Source organism: Panthera onca, chromosome D4 (assembly GCF_046562875.1).
Source record: "Panthera onca isolate mPanOnc1 chromosome D4, mPanOnc1 haplotype 2, whole genome shotgun sequence".
In the NCBI taxonomy this organism is placed as follows: Eukaryota; Metazoa; Chordata; class Mammalia; order Carnivora; family Felidae; genus Panthera; species Panthera onca.
The window spans coordinates 9,705,414-9,728,009 of record NC_138351.1 but is presented as its reverse complement, the minus strand read 5'-3'; the positions used below and the strand labels follow the sequence as shown (position 1 = coordinate 9,728,009).

Below are 22,596 nucleotides of genomic sequence, written 5' to 3'. Positions count from 1 at the left end.
AGTTATTTTTTAATTGCATTTTTGGTTTATTCATTACTATTATGTAGAAACACATTTGATTTTTGTGTATTGATCTTAGAGCCCTGCCACCTTGCTGAACACCTCTGCTAGTCCTAATAGTTTTTAGTGGATTCATTAGTATTTTCTGTATACATGATGATGTCATGGGCAAACAGAGATAGCTTTACTTCTCCCTTTATAATCTGATCACTTTTTTCTCGTTTTGTTGTGTAATTGTCCTGGGGAGAATTTAATTGTCTAATTGCCCTACACTAGCATGTTGAATGGCAGTGGTGTGAAAACTTGTCCTTGTCTTGTTCCTGATATTAGGAGGGATGCGTTCAGATTTTTTCTTTTCAGGATGATGAAACACGGGCCAAAATATGGCTCACCATGAGTGAATTGGAAATGTTAGACATTCCTTGGTTTAATGTAGGGCAAGGGATTCAAAGACTGGGAGAGACTGGAATGTTAGAGTGTATTTAAGACCTACTCACCTACACTGGAAGGGGCCAAAATGTACACCTTGCACCAGCGCTCTGAGGAATCAGTGTGTGAGGGGAACTGTGCTATCACTCTTCTCTGTAGGCCAGACATCCCCCATAGAAACTGAAGTCACTGAAATGGAAAACTGATATGCAGTGAGAGTGAGAGTAGTTGGAAACCCTCACCACCAAAGGCCAAGTGAGATGGCTACTGTAATGGACAGGAGAGTCAAAGCAGCAATAAGTAGTCTGACTTGTATAGGACTATGGCTCTGGATAATTAATTAGAGTGAGCTAGAAGTAAAATAGGTAGGAAGCCTACTAAATTCTTTGTTGGTAGAAGCAGAAAAATTTTGAGTTGAATGAACCAGAAAGTTCAACCTGAATCCTAAAGGCAGAGTCATGGCCCCTCAATCAATTCCCAGACTGGAGCCAACTTACAGACCCAGAACCAATTAAACAAGTGGGGGGGGGGGGGAATGTCCCCTTGAAGAAAGAATTTAGGACTACCAAAAGGTTATATTGTTAATCTTTCTTCTAGTCTCCCTAGAGGGACCTATAGCCTTTTTACTAGAGTAGCTGTATACTTGGGGGAAAGAAGTAATCAGACCCTTTGGGGACTACTGGACACTGGCTTTGAACTAAGTACAAGACACCCAACATCTGTGACTGTGCCCCATCAATCACAGGAAGGGCTTATAGAAGTTAGGTCAATGGAGTTTTAGGTCAAGCCCATCTTGCAGTGGGTCCAGTGGGTGGTGATTTCCCCAGTTAAATAATGCATAACTGGAATAGACCTACCTAACAGATGGCAGAATTTTCCTGTCAGTTCCCTTTAACTTTGGTGTTTTCATAGGTGTTCCTTTTTAGATTGAGGATGTTCCTTTCTAGTCCAAGTTAGTTAGGTGTTTTTTTTTTTTTTTTTTTTTTTTTTTATCACAAAGGGATGTTTGATTTTTTCATTTTTGCCTTTTTCAGCAGCTATTGAGATTATGATGTGTTTTGTCATTTATTTTTATTAATATGTAAATCATTTTTGGATGTTGAACCAGTTTTATATCTTTTGGGGATAAAAACTACTTGCTCATGATGTATAATCCTTTTTATATCTTGATCATGACATAACTTTTTTAACATGTTGCTTGATTTCGTTTGCTAATATCTTAGCGATTTTTGTGTCTATTCATAAGAGATGCTGATCTATAGTTTACTTGTGATATTTGTCGGGTTTTGGTATCAAGGTAATACTGACATCATAAAGTGAGTTGAGAAATGTTCCTTCCTCTTCTATTTTTTAGAAGAATTTGTGAAGTATTGATACTGATACTTTTTAAATGTTTGATAGAATTCTTTAGTGAAGTTATGTTTTTCTATTTTCCATTTTATTGATTGTACTGTAATCTTTATTATATGTCTATGTTTGTTTGTTTTAAAGTTTGTGTGTCTTCTTTGTCTAGTGTCTTAAAGTGGAATGTTAGGTTATTGTGTAGAGGCATTTCTAACATAGGCTATAAATTTCCCTCTCTCTACGATTTTAACTGTCCCATATGTTTTCCTATATTGTATTTTAATTTTTATCCATCAAAGTATTGTTTGATTTCCTTTGCGGTTTCTTCTTTGACCTATTGGATATTTAAGAGTGTTTTTAAATATCAACTCATTTCTGAATTCCCCGAATTTCTTTCTGTTATTGACTTTAAAGTTGATTCCATTGTGGAGATGATCATTTCTGTAATTTCAATCCTCTTAAATTTATCAAGGCTTGTTTTATCATTTAATGTATTTGTGGGGATTGTCTCGTGCACCTGCAAAACAAATACATACGATGTTGTTGGTAGAGAGAGTCTCTCTTAGGTCTAACTGGTTTGCAGTGTTGTTCAACTCTTCTTTTTGTTCATCTTCTGCCTATTTGGTTTATTCATTATTGAAATTGGAGTATTAAGGCCTCCAACCATTGTTGATTTTCAGTGTCTCCCTTCATTTGTTAGTTTTTGCTTCATGTGTTTTAGGCTTTGTTTTTAGGTGTATATGTGTTTGTAATTGCTATATCTTTCTTGGTGGGTTGACTCTTTTGTAATAATTAAATGTATCTCTTTATCTTTATTAACACTTTCTGTTTCAAAGCCTCTGTTGACTGATAATACTATAGCCACAACAGCTTTCTTATGGTTACTGTTGGTAAGATATATCTTTTTTTCCATCCTTTTACTTATAATTTATTTGTATCTTTGAATCTAAAAGGTATCTTCTATAGATAGCATATAACTGGGTCTTGTCTTTTTATTTAGTTTGACAGTCTCTGCTTTCTGACTGGAATGTTTAATCCATTCATGCTTAATGTCACTATTGATAGAGTTAGATTTACATCTGCCATTTTACTTTTTGTTTTCTATGTAGACATTATTTTTCTAAGGCAGTCATAACAAAGTACCACAAACTGGAGGGCTTAAACAACAAAAATTTGTTGTCTCACACATGGAGGCCTGAAGTTCTGAGATCAAGTTATCAACAGGGTTGGTTCTTTCTGAGAGCTGTGTGGGGGAAGGGTCCATTCCAGCCCTCTGTCCTTGGCTTTAACTTAGCTGTCTTTGCCCTGTATCTACTCACATCATCTTCCTTCTGTGTATGTGTGTCCAAATTTTCCCTTCTTATAAGGATACTAGTTGTATTGGATTAGGGCCCATCCTAATGACCTCATTTTAGCTGTATTCCCTCTATAATGGCCCTACCTCCAAATAAAGTAACATTCTGAGGTATTGGGGATTAGGACTTCACCGTATGAATTTTAGGGGGATGTAAATCAAGCCACAACACTTTGTTCCTCTATTCTTTTACTTCTTTCTTTCACATTCATGATTTTTTTTCTAGTGTGACATTACACTATACATATTTGTGAGTTATTTTCTTATTGGCTGCTTGAGGACTTACCATCTGTATCTTAATTTGCAGACTCTAGATCAGATTTCTACTGACTCCAGGGAAATACAAGAAAGATGCTCCTATATAGCTCTGTTGTTTCTGCCCCTTCTTTTGTGCTGCTCTTGTTATGCATTATGCATACCATATCTAGGTAACCACTTCCAAAATACATGTTGTAATTATTACTTTACATAATTGATGTCTTTCTAAGAAACTGAGAGAGGAAAGGAGAGCAAGTACATATTTGTAGAGTTTGTTTTATCGACTATTTGATTTGCCATTTCCGGTTCTCTTCATTTGTTGCTCTTGCTTTCAGTTAGCATATGGTGTTGTTACCTTACTACATTATAGCTTTGCTCCCATCTCCTTTTTGCCATTAGCAAATAGATTGCATTTCTATATTATAGACCACCAAATACAATTACATGCATATTGTTTGACACAGCTGCTTTTTCTATTTTATTTTTATTAAGATTTTAAGTTTTAAGTAAGCTCCGCACCTAACATGGGGCTTGAACTTACAAGCCCTCGGTCAAGAGTCACATGCTCTACCAACTAAGCCAGCCAGGCACCTTGACACAGCTGCATTTTATATTTTTAATTTTTTTTTAATATTTATTTATTTTTGATAGAGACAGAGCACAAGTGGGGAAGGGGCAGAGAGAGGAGACCCCAAATCTGAGGCAGGCTCTAGGCTCCAGGCTCTGAGCTGTCAGCACAGAGCCCGACACGGGGCTCGAACTCACGAACCATAAGATCATGACCTGAGCTGAAGTCAGACGCTTAACTGACTGAGCCACCCAGGTGCTCCTACAGAGCTGCTTTTTAAATAAGCTAAGAGAAAGAAGAAGAAACATGCATTTATATTGTGTTTTACAATTATGTTATTATCTGTATCAGTACTCTTTTCTTTTTCACATAGATTTATATTACTGTCTGTGGTCACTTGCTTTCAGCCTGAACTTCCCTTAGTATTTCTTATAAGATATTGTGAGAGCAACAAATTCTCTCAGTCTTATTTATCTGGGAAGGTCTTGATTTTGCTTTCGTTTTTGAAACATTGTTTTTCTGGATATAAGTTTCTTGGGAGACCTATTTTTGAAATTTCAGCACTTTAAATGTATCATGCCACTGCCTTCCAGTCTCATTGTTTCTGATGGGAAGTCAGCTGTTAATTTTTTGGGTTCTCTTGTACTTGATGAGTTCTTTTTCTCACTGCTTTCAAGATTTTTCTCTTTGTCTTTTAACATTTTAGTTATGAAGTGTCTGGTTGTATATCTTTCTGCATTTATCCTTCTTGAAAGATGTTGAGTTTCTTGGATGTCTAGATTACTTTAAAAAAATAAAATTTGGGAGTATTTAGCCATTATTTTATTAAACACATATTTTTTACTCCCTTCTCCCCCTCCTGTCATTCCCCTAGTCTCATTATGAGTATATTGCTGCTATTTATGATGTCCTACATTTCTCTAAGGCATTACTCAGTATCACTGTTACTTAGGTTGATACACGTTATACAATCCATCTTCAAGATCTTTGATTCTGTCTACCAGTTCAAATCTGCTTTTGAGTCTTTTTAGTAAATTTTTCATTTTAGTTGATTTTTAACTTGGAAATTTCCATTTGGTTTATTTTTATAATTTATATATTATTATTCCTAATTTGATGAGATATTATGATTATACTTATTTTTGAAACCATGGTTTCCATTAGTTCTTTGAGCATAGTATAGTGGCTGCTATAAACTTGTTTTAGGTCTGTTATCTGGGCCCTCTTAGAGGCAGTCCTTGTTGCCTGTTTGCCCTTACCCCCTGTACTGGTCACAATGGCCTGCATCTGTGCATGTCTCATAATTTTTTGTTGTTACTGAAAACTGAACATTTGTGGTAATATATTGTAGCAACTATGGATGCTGATTTCTCATCTCTCATCTCTCAGATTTGTTGTTGTTATTTGCTTATTTGTTTAGTAACTTGGCTGCAGAACTTCAGTGAAATTTCCCATGCAGCATGAGGCCTGTGATGTCATTCTTGAGAACTTGCAGCCTTGGGCGTGGGCACAGTCACCTTTGGATAACCAGTTTTAGCAGGGTTCTCTTTGGCTATTTTCCTGATCTTGCTGCTAAGTCCATTTTGTCCGTTGGTATCACATCCAGCTTAATTAGGCTCCCCTTACTGCTGGCTGATTACTCTATGGTTTTTGATAATTTCCTTATACATACAGTGCTCCACAGTCTGATCCAACTAATTTGGGACCTTTTATAGAGCTAGTCTTGGAGGTTTTTTCTGACTCCAGAAGGGCTCATCTTAGCAGTTATCTCTTTACCTGATTTTCTCTGGTAATCTAGTTGCCTTAAAGTTTTTCCTTGTTGCTTTCATAGAGATATCAGCCTCCTCTTAATTGTCTACCCCCAAATCATCATTGTTCTTTGAAAATCTCTTAGGATTAAACTTACATTCTATTCCAAATACATGTAGTTGGTCTGGTAAGAGCTTCTACATCTTTTCTTCTTTTTGCCTCTCTCTATGCAAAAAAATCTCAGAGTTAAACTGCTTTGGATGTGGGAGCAGAGACAATGACCCTCTTCTCTTGGAGCACCATTTTTTCCTCTAATGAGCAGGGCACTGGGCAGGAGCAGTAGCCTCTGGTCTTCCCAGCTTGCCTCTCCCAGTGTGGAATATCCTCTGTATGAGCAAACTGTGGTGATGATAATTGGCTCTAGTATTTTCAGCTACCTTTGCCTGGAGTAGAACCAGTGGGACTAACAGTGGGACTAGAGGAAGGAAGGGATCCCCTGACCTCTTGGTCACCCTTGTTTAGAAATTAGTTTCACAACAGGCAGCTGGAGAGGATGAGAAATGTTGGCACATGTCCATCCCAGGGAGAAATAGCACTTGACTGGTAGCTTGGGGGAGAGGGACCCCTCTCTGGAACAGAATCTCAAGCATGCTGAGTTGGGGGGAAGGGTAAGGGATGGAGTAGATCATGACTCAAGTGACATAGGCTCTCACTGTTCTTACCACAGTTTATTAGATTTTGTTGAATAAATGCTTCTTCATTTATTGTACTCTCTTAGGCACTGCATAGAGATTTTAAATAGTTGTTGGTGTTTTGGTTTTTACTAGTTCAGTTTGTTTTGTTAGGAAGTGAGTCTTCAGAGCTCCTCATACTGCCATTCCGGAAGTTATGTCTAATGATATTTAGATGAAATGTATTAGGGTAAACAAAGTAGTGTAAAAACAAAGAGAAGAAACCTGAAGTCTAATTAATTTGCCCGTTAGTGGTGGTTATTATTTACAGATAGATTATGCGTAGCTCATTAACTGCAAACTTCATTTCTGTTGTAACGCATTAATAAAAAAAATAGGTTGAGTGATAAGGCTCTAATGTAGGTTGACTTTTTAAAGAAATCCCAAGATTTGGATACCAAATTCCAAAAGAGCATTAAATAAGCACTTTAGAAGATTGAAGAATGGGTGGTTATATGCATTGTCTATGATACACATATTTTAGTATCTTAAATGTCAGTTATCCACCCAGAGTCTGGGTGGGTTTCAGGATGTCTTCTCTGCGCCCTCTCTCATGTTTGCAGAGCTGGCACAATAAGAAGCAATTTTATCTCATAGAACACATAGTCTTGGATTTAATTAACCAGGAAATATTTATAGAGTATCTACTGCCTAAAAAGTCACTGTGCGAGAACTCAACAAATGTAGTACACAATACCTGTCTCCAAGAGGATAATATCTAAACACATTAAAAAATAACTTGTAACACAGTATAGCATAGTTCAATGATAGATGGGTACAGAGGGTTCAGAGGAGGGTCTCGTGCTTTAGGATCAAAGTCATGTTTTAGTTAAAATGGGCTTAAAACAGCAGTAATTTTTTTTCCTCATAAATCTTTAATTTGGGCAGGGCTCAGTGGGGTAAGGCTTGTCTCTGCCCCATGCAGTGTTAGCTGGAGGTAGTTGGTGGTTGCTGGTGATTAACTGAGGGCTGGAGGATTTGCTTCCAAGATGGCTCCCTTGTATGACTAGTAAATCGGTACCGGCTTTGGGGGAGCAGCTCAACCAGAGCTCTTAGTTTCTCTCCTGGAAAGTTCTAGAAAGAGAGGGCAAGGAAAATGAAGATTTTGAAAGGTCATTGGAATTGCCTACATTAGAATCCAAGAATATTAGAGTTTTGATGAACGGAACCACACTGCAATGAGGAAAGGGGGTTATTGAAGCAGGTTTATCTCTAGTCTATAAAATAAACAGTAAAAGGCAGGAGAGAAATGGGTTGATAGCCAGAGAGACCATTCAATCAGATAAAGCTTTCTTTCAAGTCAAGAAAAACCAAATTATCATTGAAAGCAGATGAAAAAGAAAAATATCCCATATGTGGCTTGCTTTAGATTTGGTTTCTAATAGTATTTGATTAATCTACCTGGAATTACTAACGTATTTCTCAGACTCTTCTGGGGCCTTGCTTTGTTTAGATGGTTCTGTACCCCAAGAAGGGAGAGTCTGAGATTTTTATAGCATTACATCTTCATATAACCTGAATCCAGGTACTTCCAGAGAAGAGTAAGTGGCTCCCTATTGCTGTCTCCTTGGAGAATAGTCTCCTTTGCTGATGCGGAGAAGGGTGAGTACTTCCTGGCATCAACCAAAGTAAAACAGGGCTGAGGCAGCAGACAAAAGTATGAATCAGAGTAGAAATGTGCATAGGAATTGTTAACATTTTCTCCAAAGAGCTGTGTGGCCTTATTTATAATTACCTATTGGTAGCCAAAGCTACATGAGACTGGAAGACCGGTAAAGGACTATGCTGATGGTTTGTCAATAGTAGTTAGAAGGATTATTGGCTGCCAAGGGTTCCCATTGTTAGGAATGAAGGCAAGGGTTGGCAAGGAGGCAATTTAGAGCCACCGTTGAGAGCCACCATTTCTGAGAACAACTGCCCCTGATAAGAGTTCTTGCCACAGAACGCTCCAGAGTATAGCGTTCAGGGGAAACCAACTTGTGCTCCTGACAGCATTGATGGGAGCAAACTCAGCTGGGCTTTTCTTGAAGACACTGCAACCATGACTGGCAAGGTCAATACACACTGCTCTGAGCCAGAAAGGAAACCCTCCAGGGAGCTCAATTGAGATGAAAAAACTGGGAGCATTCTTTGGAGGCCAGTGACCCAATCTGCCCTCCTAGCAGACACTAGTCATAACACTGATGAGAAAAATAGGTTGACACTCAGTAGAGATCAAGTGAAGAAGAGATAGTGTAGTGGAAAGAGCATGAGCCTTGGAGCCTATTTGAGACAGGTTTGTGTACCTGCTCTGCTACTCATTAGTTTGTGCTCATTGATGATGTGTTTCAGTTTCCTTGTAGCCAACATTTAAAATATCCAATCATGGTGTTAGAGAGAGGGCTGAATGAGACAAGACATGTAATAGATGCTAGTACATTGCAGGTACTGCAAATATGACAGCCAGTAGTGTTCTTTTCTATCTGGACCTACTTGAAATGAAGGTCATGAGACTCCAAGGGCATCTAGCCAGTTATTGAGTCCTTGAATTGTAGCCTGCTTTTTACATTCCTATGGAAATAATCTAGGAAGCTGTCATTTGGAAAAACCATTAAATAAAGGACTAGAGGCAGATACTGTGCCTGCGAAATTCAGCACACTGTCACATGTATGTGGACTTGTGACTGATCCTAGAAATGTCATGCACTCAGGGGTCAGCATGCCTGTTCTGTGCATTTCCAATGTCGATTCCAGGACTTACTATCATGAGACTGTTCAAGGGATCATAGTCACAAAGGATTTTGTTTTTGGAAAAAAGTTTTCAACTTGTTTGCTTCTTATACATAAAAGATGGAAGCCACGTTTCTCTTTTAAAAACCCACTGCCTGATTAATTTCTCCCTGCCCAGCTCTAAGCTTCATAGCTGGATCATTTGGGCATCACTTTGCAATTCAAAATCTTAGCTTTCCAAAGATGCTTCTTGATTTGACGTTCCAGGTGGCTGAGAAGAAATGGACATTAAGTGATTGCTCATGGCTTCGAAAGGTCATGATCAGCTTTGTGCAGGCTAGAGAATGTCAATCTGCACCTGAACTTTAAGCCTCATCTTTTTCTGATTATGGATATAAATCATGTGACATTGGCAAGTAGCTTATTCTCCTGCATATCCAATGCTCAATTAAGGCAGAACTCAGAGCTGATGGGCACTTCTGCGACTGCCATTTCAGAGGTATATTTATTTCCTTTCTCTCTGAACTCCAGCATCAAAGGAATTTGCACCGTTTGGCTGGTGGGCAAAAGAGAAAGCAATTCCTCACTTAATATGTAATCATTTACACATTTAGAGCCCTCAAAATGTGTCATTCTTTCCTAACTTAAATTATGCACATAATCCATTTATTTAGGATGAAATACCTGGCACGCTTCCAGGAAATATTGTGAGAATTACAGATGTGAGCATTTAAAATCTGTAAAGTTCATAGATATACTGCTATTTTTGGCATAGCATCTGATAATTGATCTAATAAGGAACAATTTTGAACATTATGAAATATTATTTGCATCTAGTATTTGGTACAGATAAAAATACTTTATGGTTAAAATGTTTCCTGCATATACTGCATCATCAATACCCTCAAGGTTAATGAAATAGACTGACCTGTTTGTTTAATAAACAAATGTTTATTAAGAGCGTTCTGTGCAAAGCCTTGAACTAGCATTTTAAAGGGTATCATTATAGCTGAATATATAGACAATATATTTTATTTATGTGTGTATAAAATTTAGAATGTTATATGGGTTATCAAGGAAATAGTGTGCAGTGATGCTGAATTTTAAGAGGTGATCTACTTAGATAAAACAGTCAAGGAAGGACACCCTAGTATTTAAGTAAAATAACATTTAGGCTGAGATCTAAGATGAGAAGTCACCTACTTAGGGTATATTAGCAGGAAGGGTATGTTAGAAGAAAAGCAAGTACAGAATCCCTTCAAGGGAGTTTGGCATGTTGCAGAAACTCAATGTAGTGTCACTAGAGAAGCCTGAGCAACGAGAAGAGTAGAATGATACCAACTGGGTTTTCTGATCATCCCTATATAAGATGTGAAGAAGATGGGGCTCAGAGAGCACCTGTTTAGAGAGACAGAAGCAACAACCAACCAACCTGCGCATGATATCTTGGCCTTTTAATAGTCAATCCCAAGCCTGTCCTGCTCTCCTAAGAACAGGGAGATAAGGGAAAAGATGGATAAAGGGCACAAAAGTCATTGTACCTGGGCTCTTGAAAATTTGTGGTAAGGCTACACGTGGATTTACTTTATATTGTATCCTGTCGATTAATTTATCAATGAGCCCTGACAAAATTCTAGTACAGTAAAAATGAGGAAAAAAGAAATTATGGCAAAGCAAAGTAGAAATCAGCAGTCCTTAAAAAATGAGAAAGTCACTACCAAGAAGGCAAACGTAGAACATAACATTGTAAGAGCAGTTCTGGTTCATCTTCCTTAGCTTCATCCACTACTGGAAGCTGTTGGGGACCTTTTAGTTAACTACATTTATCATTTACTTTGTAAAACACAAGGGAATTGCCATATCTAGGACTTCTGTCTTCTGTATTTCATGACATTTTGTCTTGACTTGGAAGTAAAATTATTTTAATTCTAAGATGTAGCAGGTGCTTCTGGAATTGGATATTGTCTTAACTGGAAAAGATGGCCCCTGGAGGAGAGAAGTAGAGTGGGGTTATCCCCAGACTTGCCAAACATCACAGATGCTAAGAATCTTACCTGGGGTCCAATGGGTTGGGATACTGGCATTCGCACACTCAATAACGCTTGAAAGATATGGTACCAACAGTAATTATAAAGGCCGTTGACTTGGTGGGCTCAACATAATCAACCACTAATTCAGGGCATAATGTGCAACCCTAAAGCCCTCTCTTGTGGCCTTAAAGAGCCCCCCCCCCCCCCACTACTGGAGGCAGAAGGCAGATTGGGCTGAAAATCAGGCCCAGGACCTAATTGTGAGTCATATTGAAGAGAAGGCTTGAAATGCAGCTTTACCAAATCTCGGATAGTAAAGCAGAAAACTGATAGGGATAGCATAGGGCCATCTAGATGGAAGAATCTGAGAACCCCACATTATCAGCATCACTTTTGAACTCGGTGCCTTCAGAAGTGGTCTATGATTTCTTGCCTAAAAAATATTACAAGGCTCTCCTTGAGGCAGATGTTTATAAAATAACATTACTTCCTTACGCTTTGTCCCCCACCTCTCTTATGGCATCCAGGGCAATAACCAGGATTGACTCACTAAGTTTCCCAACCGGTAAAATACTGTTGTGAGAATTCAAATAAAACGTGTGCATTTTAGTTTCTTATTGCTGCTGTAACAAGTTATCACAAATTTACAAAATAAAATTGTACAAATTTGTTAGCTGACACTTTCGTAGGTCAGAAGTCTGGCACAGTCTCCTGAGGCTCTAAAATCAAGATGTTGGCAGTGCTGCATTCCTTTTGGGAGGTTCTAGGAGAACATCCATTTCCTTATGTTTTCTAGTTCCTAGAGACCACCTGCATTCTTTGGCTCATGGTCCCTTCCTCCACCTTTAATGCCGGCCATGGCAGGTTCAGTCCTTCTCACATTGTATCATTGTGATCTTCTCTTGTGCTTCTTTCTTCTGCCTAACAGGACCCTTATTATATTGAGCCCACCCAGATAATCCAGTATACTCTCCCTATTTTATTTTTTTAAGTTTGTTTGTTTATTTATTATTTTGAGAACGAGAATGCACAAGCAGGGTAAGGGGAGAGGGAATCACATGACCTGAGCCGAAATCAAGAGTTGGATGCTTAACCGACTGAGCCACCCAGGTGCCCCATACTCTCCATATTTTAAAGTTAGTTGACCAGCCATTTCAATTTCATCTGCAACCTTAATTCTTCTTTGCCATGTATAACGTACCACATTCACAGGTTCCAGGGATTAGGATTTGACATTTCGGGGAAGTTGTTACTCTGCCTACCACACAACATAAAGATGCTGAAATTAGTGTCTGATGTATAGTAAATGCTCAGGAAACATTTGCTACTATTCCCTGCCTCAATCTCTGGGCTTCTGCTTTCAGATGGAGGAAACCACAACCATGTGAATCCGAGGCATCTCAAACCCAGTGCTCTCCCCAGCTTTCAGTAATACTCTTCTTCTTCGTTCTCTGATGTCCCCAAACTACCATTTTCCTCCAGGCACTTCCCCAGTCCCTACGTCCTCAGCAGCAGCAGATGATATTTTGTTGCCGACTTTGAATAAAAAAACTAAAGCCATCTGCCTTTGAACTACATTAACTTCTGTTCCTCCCACCCATGTATTTACCTACCCCTGCTCCCTTTCTTGGGTCTTTGCCCACTGTCTTGGAACACTGGAGCTCCTCCCTCTTACTCATGGTTATCTCCTCCACCCATATCAGCCCATATCAGCTTCTCTACTCTTCTCACTTCTCTACTTTTTCTCTGCATGTTACCATCGACTATTGACTCCCTCCTTGAGATGCTGTCTGTGATCTCTTGGACAACAAGCTTCTGTGGCACTATTCTCTCCTGGCTCTTCTACCTTTCTCCTCGCTGCTTGATCCCCTTCAAAGTCTCCCCTTCCTTCACTTACCCCTTCATTTGTGGGCTATCCAGATCCTGTCCTTGGTTCCTCCTGCTCTCATTTCATTGTAAGGAGGTGCACTGTCATCTCCATCTCATGCATGGTACTCATGGTTTTCATCTTCCAAGGCTCAGCACTTTGGGGAGGGCTTCCTGTGAGCTCTCATCTTTGCCTTTCCTCTGAGAGAGATTCCAGAGCACTCATGACCACCTGTATCTAAGAACTTATATCATAATGTATTGAAATGATATCTTAGCTGGTCTGTCTTCCCTAGGATACTGTATATTATATGTGGATAAAGATTTTAGTGATCTTTCTCTAGTGCAAACTACAGAGGCTGTCACACCATTCACTATTTTAGAGAGTGTGCATGTGTGCACATGGGCAGGGGAGGGGCAGAAAGAGAGGGAGAGAATCTTTTTTTTTTTTTAATTTTTAAAAAAAATTTTTTTTAACGTTTATTTATTTTTGGGACAGAGAGAGACAGAGCATGAATGGGGGAGGGGCAGAGAGAGAGGGAGACACAGAATTGGAAGCAGGCTCCAGGCTCTGAGCCATCAGCCCAGAGCCCGACACGGGGCTTGAACTCACGGACCGTGAGATCGTGACCTGAGCTGAAGTCAGACGCTTAACCGACTGAGCCACCCAGGTGCCCCGAGAATCTTAAGTAGGCTCCACACCCAACCTGGCACCTGACATTGGGCTCAGTCTGACAACTGTGACATCATGACCTGAGTGGAAATCAAGGGTCAAATGCTTAACCAATGGGGCCACCCAGGCACCCCCACAATTAACACCTGATGGAAGTTTCATAAACTTTTGAATAGAAAAGTAGAAAAAATAATGCCAAATTTATAAAGCCCTGCACTTACTCTATCATGTGGAAACTTTACTATAAATAAAATAACTTATTTCCCAACAAAAGTTGGTAGTGTGATTTGACTTTGCATATGTACCCAAAAAAGCAAAAACAACTTTTTTTCTAGATTGGTTAATATATAAACAATATGATATAAAGTAACTTCAGATACCAGCTTCCAGTTTCTGTATTCAGAATGCTTTCATTGATCAACACATTTTTGGAACTGCACTTATGGAAATTTTGTAGATTTGTGCAGTGCTCATGTTGCTCTGAAGGTCCATAATATGGCTTTTTGTGATGGATGGCTGATTAAAAAGTCTCAAAGTCCTGAACTGAGGTCAGATTCACATAATACTTACTGTAGCCTTCCCCTAAATAGGTCGTTTGAATGACAATGAAATTGGGTAACTTAGTTCTTAAATTTTCTATTTATGTCAGGAAATCAAGGAGGAGTAGCTATCTTTTTTTCCCTGACCCTTCTCTTACCTCTGCTATAAAACTGCCAAGGTCCCTTGGGACAGTTGCTCTGTTTTACTTGTAAGGGGGCATGTGTGTTTTACTGGCGGATGAAGTGATGTATCCACATGCCAAATATAATTTTGCAAAGTCCTTTGACCTGACGGAGGTTGCACAAACAGGAGAAGACACTTGGAATCAGTGGCAACATGCATTCTTTGGAGCTTTTCAAATCCGGGAAATACCAAGTTAGGAAACAGAGTTCAGTAGAATCAGTTAGTGGTTCAACCTAACTATGTACTGGGCCTCCCTTTTCTATATCAAACCATATTGAGTAATCCATTTCCACAGATCTGGGTGGCTTCAGAAAAAAATGGAAGCATATTTAGGTCACCTGTGGAGTAACTCATGTGGTGTTGTTGTTTTTAACCTAACATCACAGGAAGGGAACTGTCCCAACTTGCTTTGTCTGTACAGGATGCACTCAAAAAATATCTGGTGTAATAAATCCAGGTCAGACAAAGTCCCCGATGCCGGAATACAAAGATAAATAAGACAAATTTCTACCCTGGAGGAGTTCACAATGTGCCGGGGAAGGGGGGAAATCAGAGAAGCTAAAAAGGAGATATTAAGATCTGGCAGAAGCAAAGTGTTACTGGAATCTAGTAAAGGGTAAGATTAATTGTTAGGTGAATCAGGGAAGGATTCCCAGAAAAGGTGCCATCCTTGAGGACCCAGTAGGCAGAGAAGGTAGAGGAAACAGGAACGGGTGTTGAGGAAGCATCTACGGGGTCTCAGTGAGTGTCTTCATGGAACATGCTGGAGTTTAGTTGGATGAGGCATGAAAATGCTAAAAGGGAATTAATAAATCAGGTGTGGAAAAGCAGGCTGAGGTTGGGTTGTGAAAAGCATCATAAATCACACAAAGGAGTTTGAATTTCATTTTTCCCATTGAAAATTCCATTTTTAAAGCTCCATGTTGCCTGTAAGAGTGGGTTTCCCAGAGGCTGTTCCTGGGCATGCAAGTTCTATCAGACGTTCAAAGGGGTTATACCACAATACCTATTCAGCTTTTAGTTAAAGATGGAAAGGTAGTCATCCAGAGAAGATAGTAGGGAACCTGGTTGTGAGAAATAACATTGGTGGGGAATCTCCTGAAACACGTACAGCCCATCTATCTCTTAGATAACTGAAGTCAAATCAAATTAAACTGTATACCTGGACCTAACAGTTCAGCCGCCTCCTTGGATGGATATTATGATCATATTTTTCAGTGAGAAGAGATTGGTCTGTGCTGAGAAGTGTAATAGGAGATGGTTTGAGCCATTCATGTGTGCTTCGTTTAAACAGAGGGTTGGTCTTTATCTCAGAGGCAATGGGGGTGTTCGAATTGTTATGTGTCCTTCTCTGTCACCAACAGTGGGAAGCCTAGAGTCAAATTCCACTTCCAAAGGAGGGTCTTTAGGGCATGTGTTCTTGGGTGATGACAGAACTCAGGATTTTGTTTGACTTCCTACATTTGTATTCCCTTGGCTTAATCTACTTAGTTGATCCTATTGCAAGCTTTTGTAACCTCTCTCTGATCCTTTTGGGAGAGAAGAGCTGGGATTAGGAGACTACTGAATGCACATCACTTACCACCGTGCCATCACTTACCAAATAAGGACTTTTTTTTGTTATTGTGGGTTTTTTTTATCAATCCTGCCTCTGTTGCACAGTACCCCATGTTTACAGAAATGGAAAGGTAACATACAATGTGCAGAAGTGATTTTCAAAATCTTTTTCTCATGGTTTTAAGTTCACCACACAGCAAAGTGGACAAGTATGAGGTGAAGAATTAGTGATTGCAAGTCTCCAATCCTTGTGCTGTGAAAGGGACAAGTCCCTAAGCCAGAGCTGGTAAACGGAGCTTCTCATCTAATTAGGGAGCTATGGTATCACTATGGCTCAGAATCCTCATCTATAAAATGGGAATAACAATCAAACCTATTTTATAGAGTCATTGTAAGGATTCTGACTTTGTATATGTGTATGTAAAGTGCTAAGAATAAAGTCTGGCACGGAAGTATTCAGTTAATACTAGCAGGGGCTCTAGAAAATGAGACAAGTGGGAAATCACTTTCAGAGGAAGTCATCCAGGAAGGCTACCCAGAGGAGACGGGATTTAAACTAGGCTTGGAAGGATGGAGATAATTCAATTGAGCAGACAGAAGCAGGGGTGTTGATCCTTTTGGGAGCTGAGTTTAAAAAGGCAGAGAAGAGGGGATATCCAGTGAGGAAGAGACCTCAGAAAGGCAGAGAATAGGAGAAGGGGGCTATTGGGTGGCAAAGCATGCAAAGGCTTTGTTTTCTGTGCCCTCTTGTGTCCTCCTTGGACACTGATGCCCTGCCATGAGGGGAGCCCTCCCCAACCACCTCCTGAAGGAAAATCCACGCTCTTCTCTGAAAGACACTCTGAGCACTCTTCTGAATCTGTGATCTACCCTGTAGCCAAGAGGAAAACTACCTCAAGTTGTGGTAATTACAGGGAATGACAGAAACCTGGGCCATTTCCCCCACTAAATTCCTACACACAGACTCAAAAAACCATGATTCTATTTTGGGCAGTCAAGTGCTCAGGAAGAAAAGTGCAGGAAATGTGAAATGAGAAGGTGGCAGCAGAATTCCCATCTGTGCAGACACTGAAAGGCTTTTATTTCAGAACGTGAGAGAGAAACTCGGTGAGTCCCTGCAGGGATGGGTGGACGGGCTCCAGTGTGCAGTGCCCAGAGAACAGCCAAGATGGCCATGGCCATTTCAAACATCCAGGGTCATCAGGCTCCTTTTGTACATGTATTGGTTTGTTGAAAGAGAAGGAAATGTATTTTTAAACATGTCCCCTAGTCTGGGTATTTCTAGACCCTTTAAAATTTGGAGGGGAAGAAAGATTAACGTAGATAATTTATCTTTGTACCAAGAAGAAAACCAATTTTGAAATGTAGCAATGAAAGGTGAATCAATAAAGTATATAGAAGGTGTGATTGACGTGTGCAGGCCAATAAGCCTATGCCTGTTGGTGACAGAAACCTTAAATACAAAAGGATGAAGATACAAAGATTGAAATGCCAGTTATAGTTATTTATACGGTGATACAGCCCCAAATTATTAGAGGTTGCCAAAATTCAAGTTGAGAATCCCAACTACCCAAATGAACACCTGTGACACCAATGAGCATCACATTTCTTAAAGCAAATGCTAGACCCAGTAGAGGAAGAGATTTTCACTTAAAATTTTTTTTTCCATTCTACCATGTGACACCATCATGAGTGGGGGGGAAAAGAGCATTAATCAAGCTGGCAATTCACTTGAAGCAAACATACACTGCCCATTCTGTCACTGTTCAAAACACCAGAGAGACATGTTTCACAAAGGGAACTTTCCTCAATTAAAATTTTTATTAGGGTATGATAGATATGTGCACAAATCATAAATATACAGCTGGATGGATTTTCTTGGTGTGAAAATGTCCATGCAACCAGCATCCAGGTCAAGGAACAGGACATTGCTGGGATCCCAGACGCCCCTGTCAGTTCCCCTGTACCTTCGAGGGTAACTACTCACATGATTTCTAACATAAACGGAGTTATAGATCATTTACTCTTCTTTCTGCAAATGCTTTCACTCAACATTATGTTTGCGAGATGAATTCACAACATTCATTCATTCCTTCTCATTGTTGTATAGGATTTATTTACTTAAAATGCTGTGATTTACTCATTCTATGGTGAGCAGGCCTGTGGGTTCTTTCCAGTTTAGGACTAACTCCAGCAATGCTGCTGTGAATGTTGTTGTACATGTCTTGGATTTGTTGGGTTTATACCAGGAGTGGAAATGCTTGATACCTTTTTGAGTGTTTGCTATTCACTAGAAACTATGAAAGTAGGCTAGACACTGGAATAAGACCACAGGAAAACCCAGTCCCTGTTTGCAAGGACCTCACAATCCAGTGAAAGACAGAGCTGAGCTGCATATGTAGGGGTCAAGTGCCAGAGCACCTAGGACAGAGGAGGAAGATGGGCGGTGAGTCAGGAAGCCTTCCCAATGGGAATGACACTCAAGTTGACTTTTGAAGGATGAAAAGATAGTGAAGGAGGGACAAAGTGGAGAAGGCTATGGAATAGCATGTAGAAAAGCAGAGATAAGTGAGGAAGTGGGTCAAGGCCACAGACTGCGAGTTAGAGCAATAGAGGAAGGTTGGAAATGCTTGGTGAAGGGGAAGGGTGAGTAGGTAAGTTGGAGACACGTCATAAAGGACTTTGCTTTCCATCATTGGAAATACATACATTATCCTGAATGTGATGGGACGCTGCAGAAGATTCCCCAGCCATGGAGGTGAGAGATCAGTTCATTCACGTAGCTATGTGGAGACAAGACAGGAGAAGGGCCTGGAAGCTGAAAGGAGAAGGGAATGTGGTATCATAGCAGACGGAAAATAGGTGATTCTTTAAAGTCTGGTTTTGGCCAATATTCAGGCCAAGAACCTGGATGGCTTCTAACGGAATATGTCGTATGTGTGTGGGGAGGGGTGTGTTTGTGGGCCAAGTTTCAATGTGCAGAAACCACCCACAGCAATTCATATGGAAAGCTTTTGGGGCCAGCAGGCCACTTTGCTGACATCCAGACTAGTGCAGGCAAGGAGCCCTCTGCTCGAAAGTGGAGAGGCAAAGCATATGTGTCAGGGACTGATGCCAGAAAGCAACTGTCCTACCACATGGAACTCCAGCAGTGGTGCCCAGATCTCATTGCTCTCCGCCCCCTCTGGAGACCCAGACAGAATACGGAGTGGAAACAAACAGGTTCTGATCTCCCCCAGCTTCCTGATAGACTCAGGAGAGGATTCTAGAAAAGTCTCCCAGCCTCCTTTGATTGAAATCATAACTTCAGGAGTAATATTTTATGCAAACTTAGCTAAGACAGTGGCCTGGATGGAGCCCAGAAAATTGGTGTTAGGACTCAGAATGGCTCCTTGCTATGGCAGAGAGGTGTCTAAAATGAAATTATAATGGGGAAAAAAACCTGATTAAATTTCCTTCTAGTTCTTCTAAGTATGAAATTTGTAATAAATTAGAAAGTACGAAAAATTCATAAAAGCAGCAAACATTTGTCCCACATGCCCCTGGCCAAAGAAAACCATTATTCAGAGAGATTTTTCTTCCCCTCTTTCCCCCACTTTTCTTCTATCTACACATTTCTATATAGTTGTAATCATAAGGCAACCTTCATTTTTGCCATTATTGGCATTATCTCCTATTGCTTAAAAATTTTTGACCATTTTCTCCTTAATGAAACAATTAAAATGTCATTTCAAAACTTAAAGAAAATTCTATACAAAAAGACCCACCCATATGTTCCTGCTACCCAGAGAATATTACTATTCACTCTTAGTACGTCTCTTTCTTGACATTGTGTGTTCTTAACTATAAAAATACTGCTTTACCTTCAATTTTGCAACTTTTGAGTTACTACCATGTATTATTTAGTATCCTTCCTAACTGTATTCCATTGTATAACACCAGGTCTTATTGGCATAATTCCTATTTTTGGACACTTAAGTTTCCAAATATTCTTAATATAAACAATGTTATGCTTGTTCAATTTTTAAAAATATATAGTCTTTTTTTTTTATAGTCTTTACATGGAACTGCTCAGCAAACAAAACAAAGTAAAATTTTAAGTGTCTATGTGTCACCAACTTTTGAGCCAAGAATTATGGACCAATTTATAACACTAGTAGCAAAGTAGTGCCTATCCCCCAAATTAATCTTATAGAAGAAAATGGAATTTTATCTTCTTTATTACTAATGAGGTTAAATATTTACGTGTTTATGGTACATTCTTATTCTTTTGTGAACTATCTGTTCAAAACATCATTTTTCTACCAGCATAGTTCTGTCATGTGGATGTGCTACTGTTTACGTAAGCACTGTTTATGAAAAGGGGAAAAGCAAAGTATAAGGAGTTCTGGCCAAAGAGCAAACAGATTACTGCATGTGCGTAGGACACTGTGACAAAACCTCACTGCCCTCCCTCCTGCTGGAGTTTTCCAGGTTTTTACCTACATGTATATAATACTGGAATGAACACCTCTGAGTATAGAGGTTTAGAGAAAATAAAACCTCGTATTAATGTAGAATTAGCTTTTTTTTTTACAGCAGTGAAAGCCAGTCGTCTGAAAACAGATGTCCATAAAGGCAACATAGGCTACATTTCTGTGTCTTAAGGTATCTTTTTGGATGTAATATAAAGTATCAAGTATGTCGGGAATCGTGTGTCACGTAATGCTCTCCTCACATATGCTCTTGGGATTGTGGAGGTCTGATGGAGAATGATGTGTCCTCTGATTCTCATTGTACATGTGCTGGAGGAGATGGAATTGGGAATGTGAGGAAGTGTGAGGTCAGAGATGCTTGCACTCACTCCTTCACCTAGTTCTTTGGAGATCATCTTGCACCATTGAGCATGAATCTCCTGGAGACTGCGTGGAGAAAAATTAGAAATTATCCTTGGTTTTGGATTAAACCTCTCCATGGTGTTTTTTTGGGGGGGGGGGCAGATTTCACTAACACATACTTGAGATCAGTGTGATAATGTGAATATAGGTGTGTGCTTATGTATTTGGTGCTCAGGAATACAAGGGTTTTAAACCTCCTTGAAGTTTTTTTTTTTTTTCTTTTTTTTTAATGGATATTCCTGACCACCACTCAAAGCATTTGGGATAAAACCATAATATTATAGTTTCATATGCTTCTCAGGTGATTTTGATGATCTGAATGTAGATTTGTTTTCTGGTCTCTATTTTGCTGACGTCTCCTATTCTAATGATCATTCCCTTGTATGTTATCTGTTTTCTCTACCGGATCTTCAACTAGTGTTTGCTTCAGTGTTCTCTTCATACGATGAATCTACCAGATTTGTACATGGTATGCAGCACTCTGCCGATTCAGTGTGAGGTTTCAGGACTTTCCTTAGTTTTGGAAAATTCATAGCCATTTCACTTAAAGCATTGCGCCTTCCCATCTTCTCTTGCTGAAGTTCCAATTAGACTTAAGTTCAGACTTCTAATTTAATTCTCCCTATCTCCAAACCTGTCTTTTTGATTTCATACCTCTTTGTCTTTGCAGCACTCTGGGTAATTTCCTCAGATACATCCTCCATGTTATCAAGTCTCTCTTTAACTGTGCCAATCTGCTCTCAAAACTGGTCATTGTTCAATTTTATTTACAGTGTTTCACTTTGAGTTGTTCTACTGGGTTGTCATATCTGCCTGTTCTTTCTATGTTCTTTCATGAGGGTTTTTATGTCTCTATCTCTTTCAGGATTGCAATTATACTTAAATTTATAGAGAGCTTTAGACAGTTAGTTTATCTTATTCTTTCGATGTTATTCTTCCCACATGCATCTGTCAACTCCCCCATTTTTAGACGGCTTCCTTAATCTGTACTTTGTATTTTTTCAGCTAGGATGTAGTGTCCTTGTGGAATGCTGTGTACTTTAAGATTGGTAGTAGTCCTACAGAGAAGTCTTACACTGGATTTTTCCTGTGGAGTCCAGGAATTTCACTGGCCGGAAATATTTACTATATCTACATTAATATCTCCACTTGGGATTCCTCTGCTATGAGAATGGTCTAAAATTTGAATTCTACACTTACACTGGATATAGATATTTAAATTGCCATTTGTTGTGGGATCTTTTTTCCATATCTGATCAGTGAGAATTTTGTCAGTAGCTTTAGTAAGGGAATAATGCTTTATAGTACCTTAATACAGTGAGAACAGGTCTTTCTGGGTTCTAGCTTTGTGTGAATTTCAGTTGCAAATCCTTATCTTTCTTAGGCCTAAGGGCCACTCCTGTCTTCTAGACATGTGTAAAAAGACCCAACCCCTGTATGTCCCTTAGCCATGACTGATGTCCTCTGTTCTGGCCTCAACTCATGTACTCACACATTAGTTATGAGATTCTTCTTTATTTTTGGCACATAGAGACCAAGAAACTAAGAGACAAAATTTCTCCCTCTATTCTTCCTTGCCTGTATGTGAAATAGTCTCATTATATTTCATCCAGCATTTTTATGTGTCTGTGACATATAGAGGGATGTCCGTGTTAAGTAGATGGAATTAGAAAGGGTTAGATCAGTCAGGTTTGAGAATCACCACCAACAGGTGTGGTAGAGAATACA

General features: G+C 39.4%; 1 protein-coding gene across 13 annotated transcripts in view; it reads right to left on the bottom strand.

Moving 5' to 3' along the window:
• The window catches only part of LOC132663666 (uncharacterized), a 72,414-nt gene that overhangs the window by 2,145 nt on the left and 47,673 nt on the right, over window positions 1-22,596 (bottom strand). For 10 of the 13 annotated variants that reach the window (XR_013551499.2, XR_013551501.2, XR_013551504.2 and 7 more), the window contains one exon: window positions 17,706-18,809. The gene's annotated coding sequence lies outside the window, so the exon portion shown is untranslated. Of the gene's footprint in view, window positions 1-11,096; window positions 13,240-17,705; window positions 18,810-22,596 lie in introns of those variants that run through there. The other 3 variants (XR_013551497.2, XR_013551498.2, XR_013551495.1) reach the window with 3 other exon arrangements.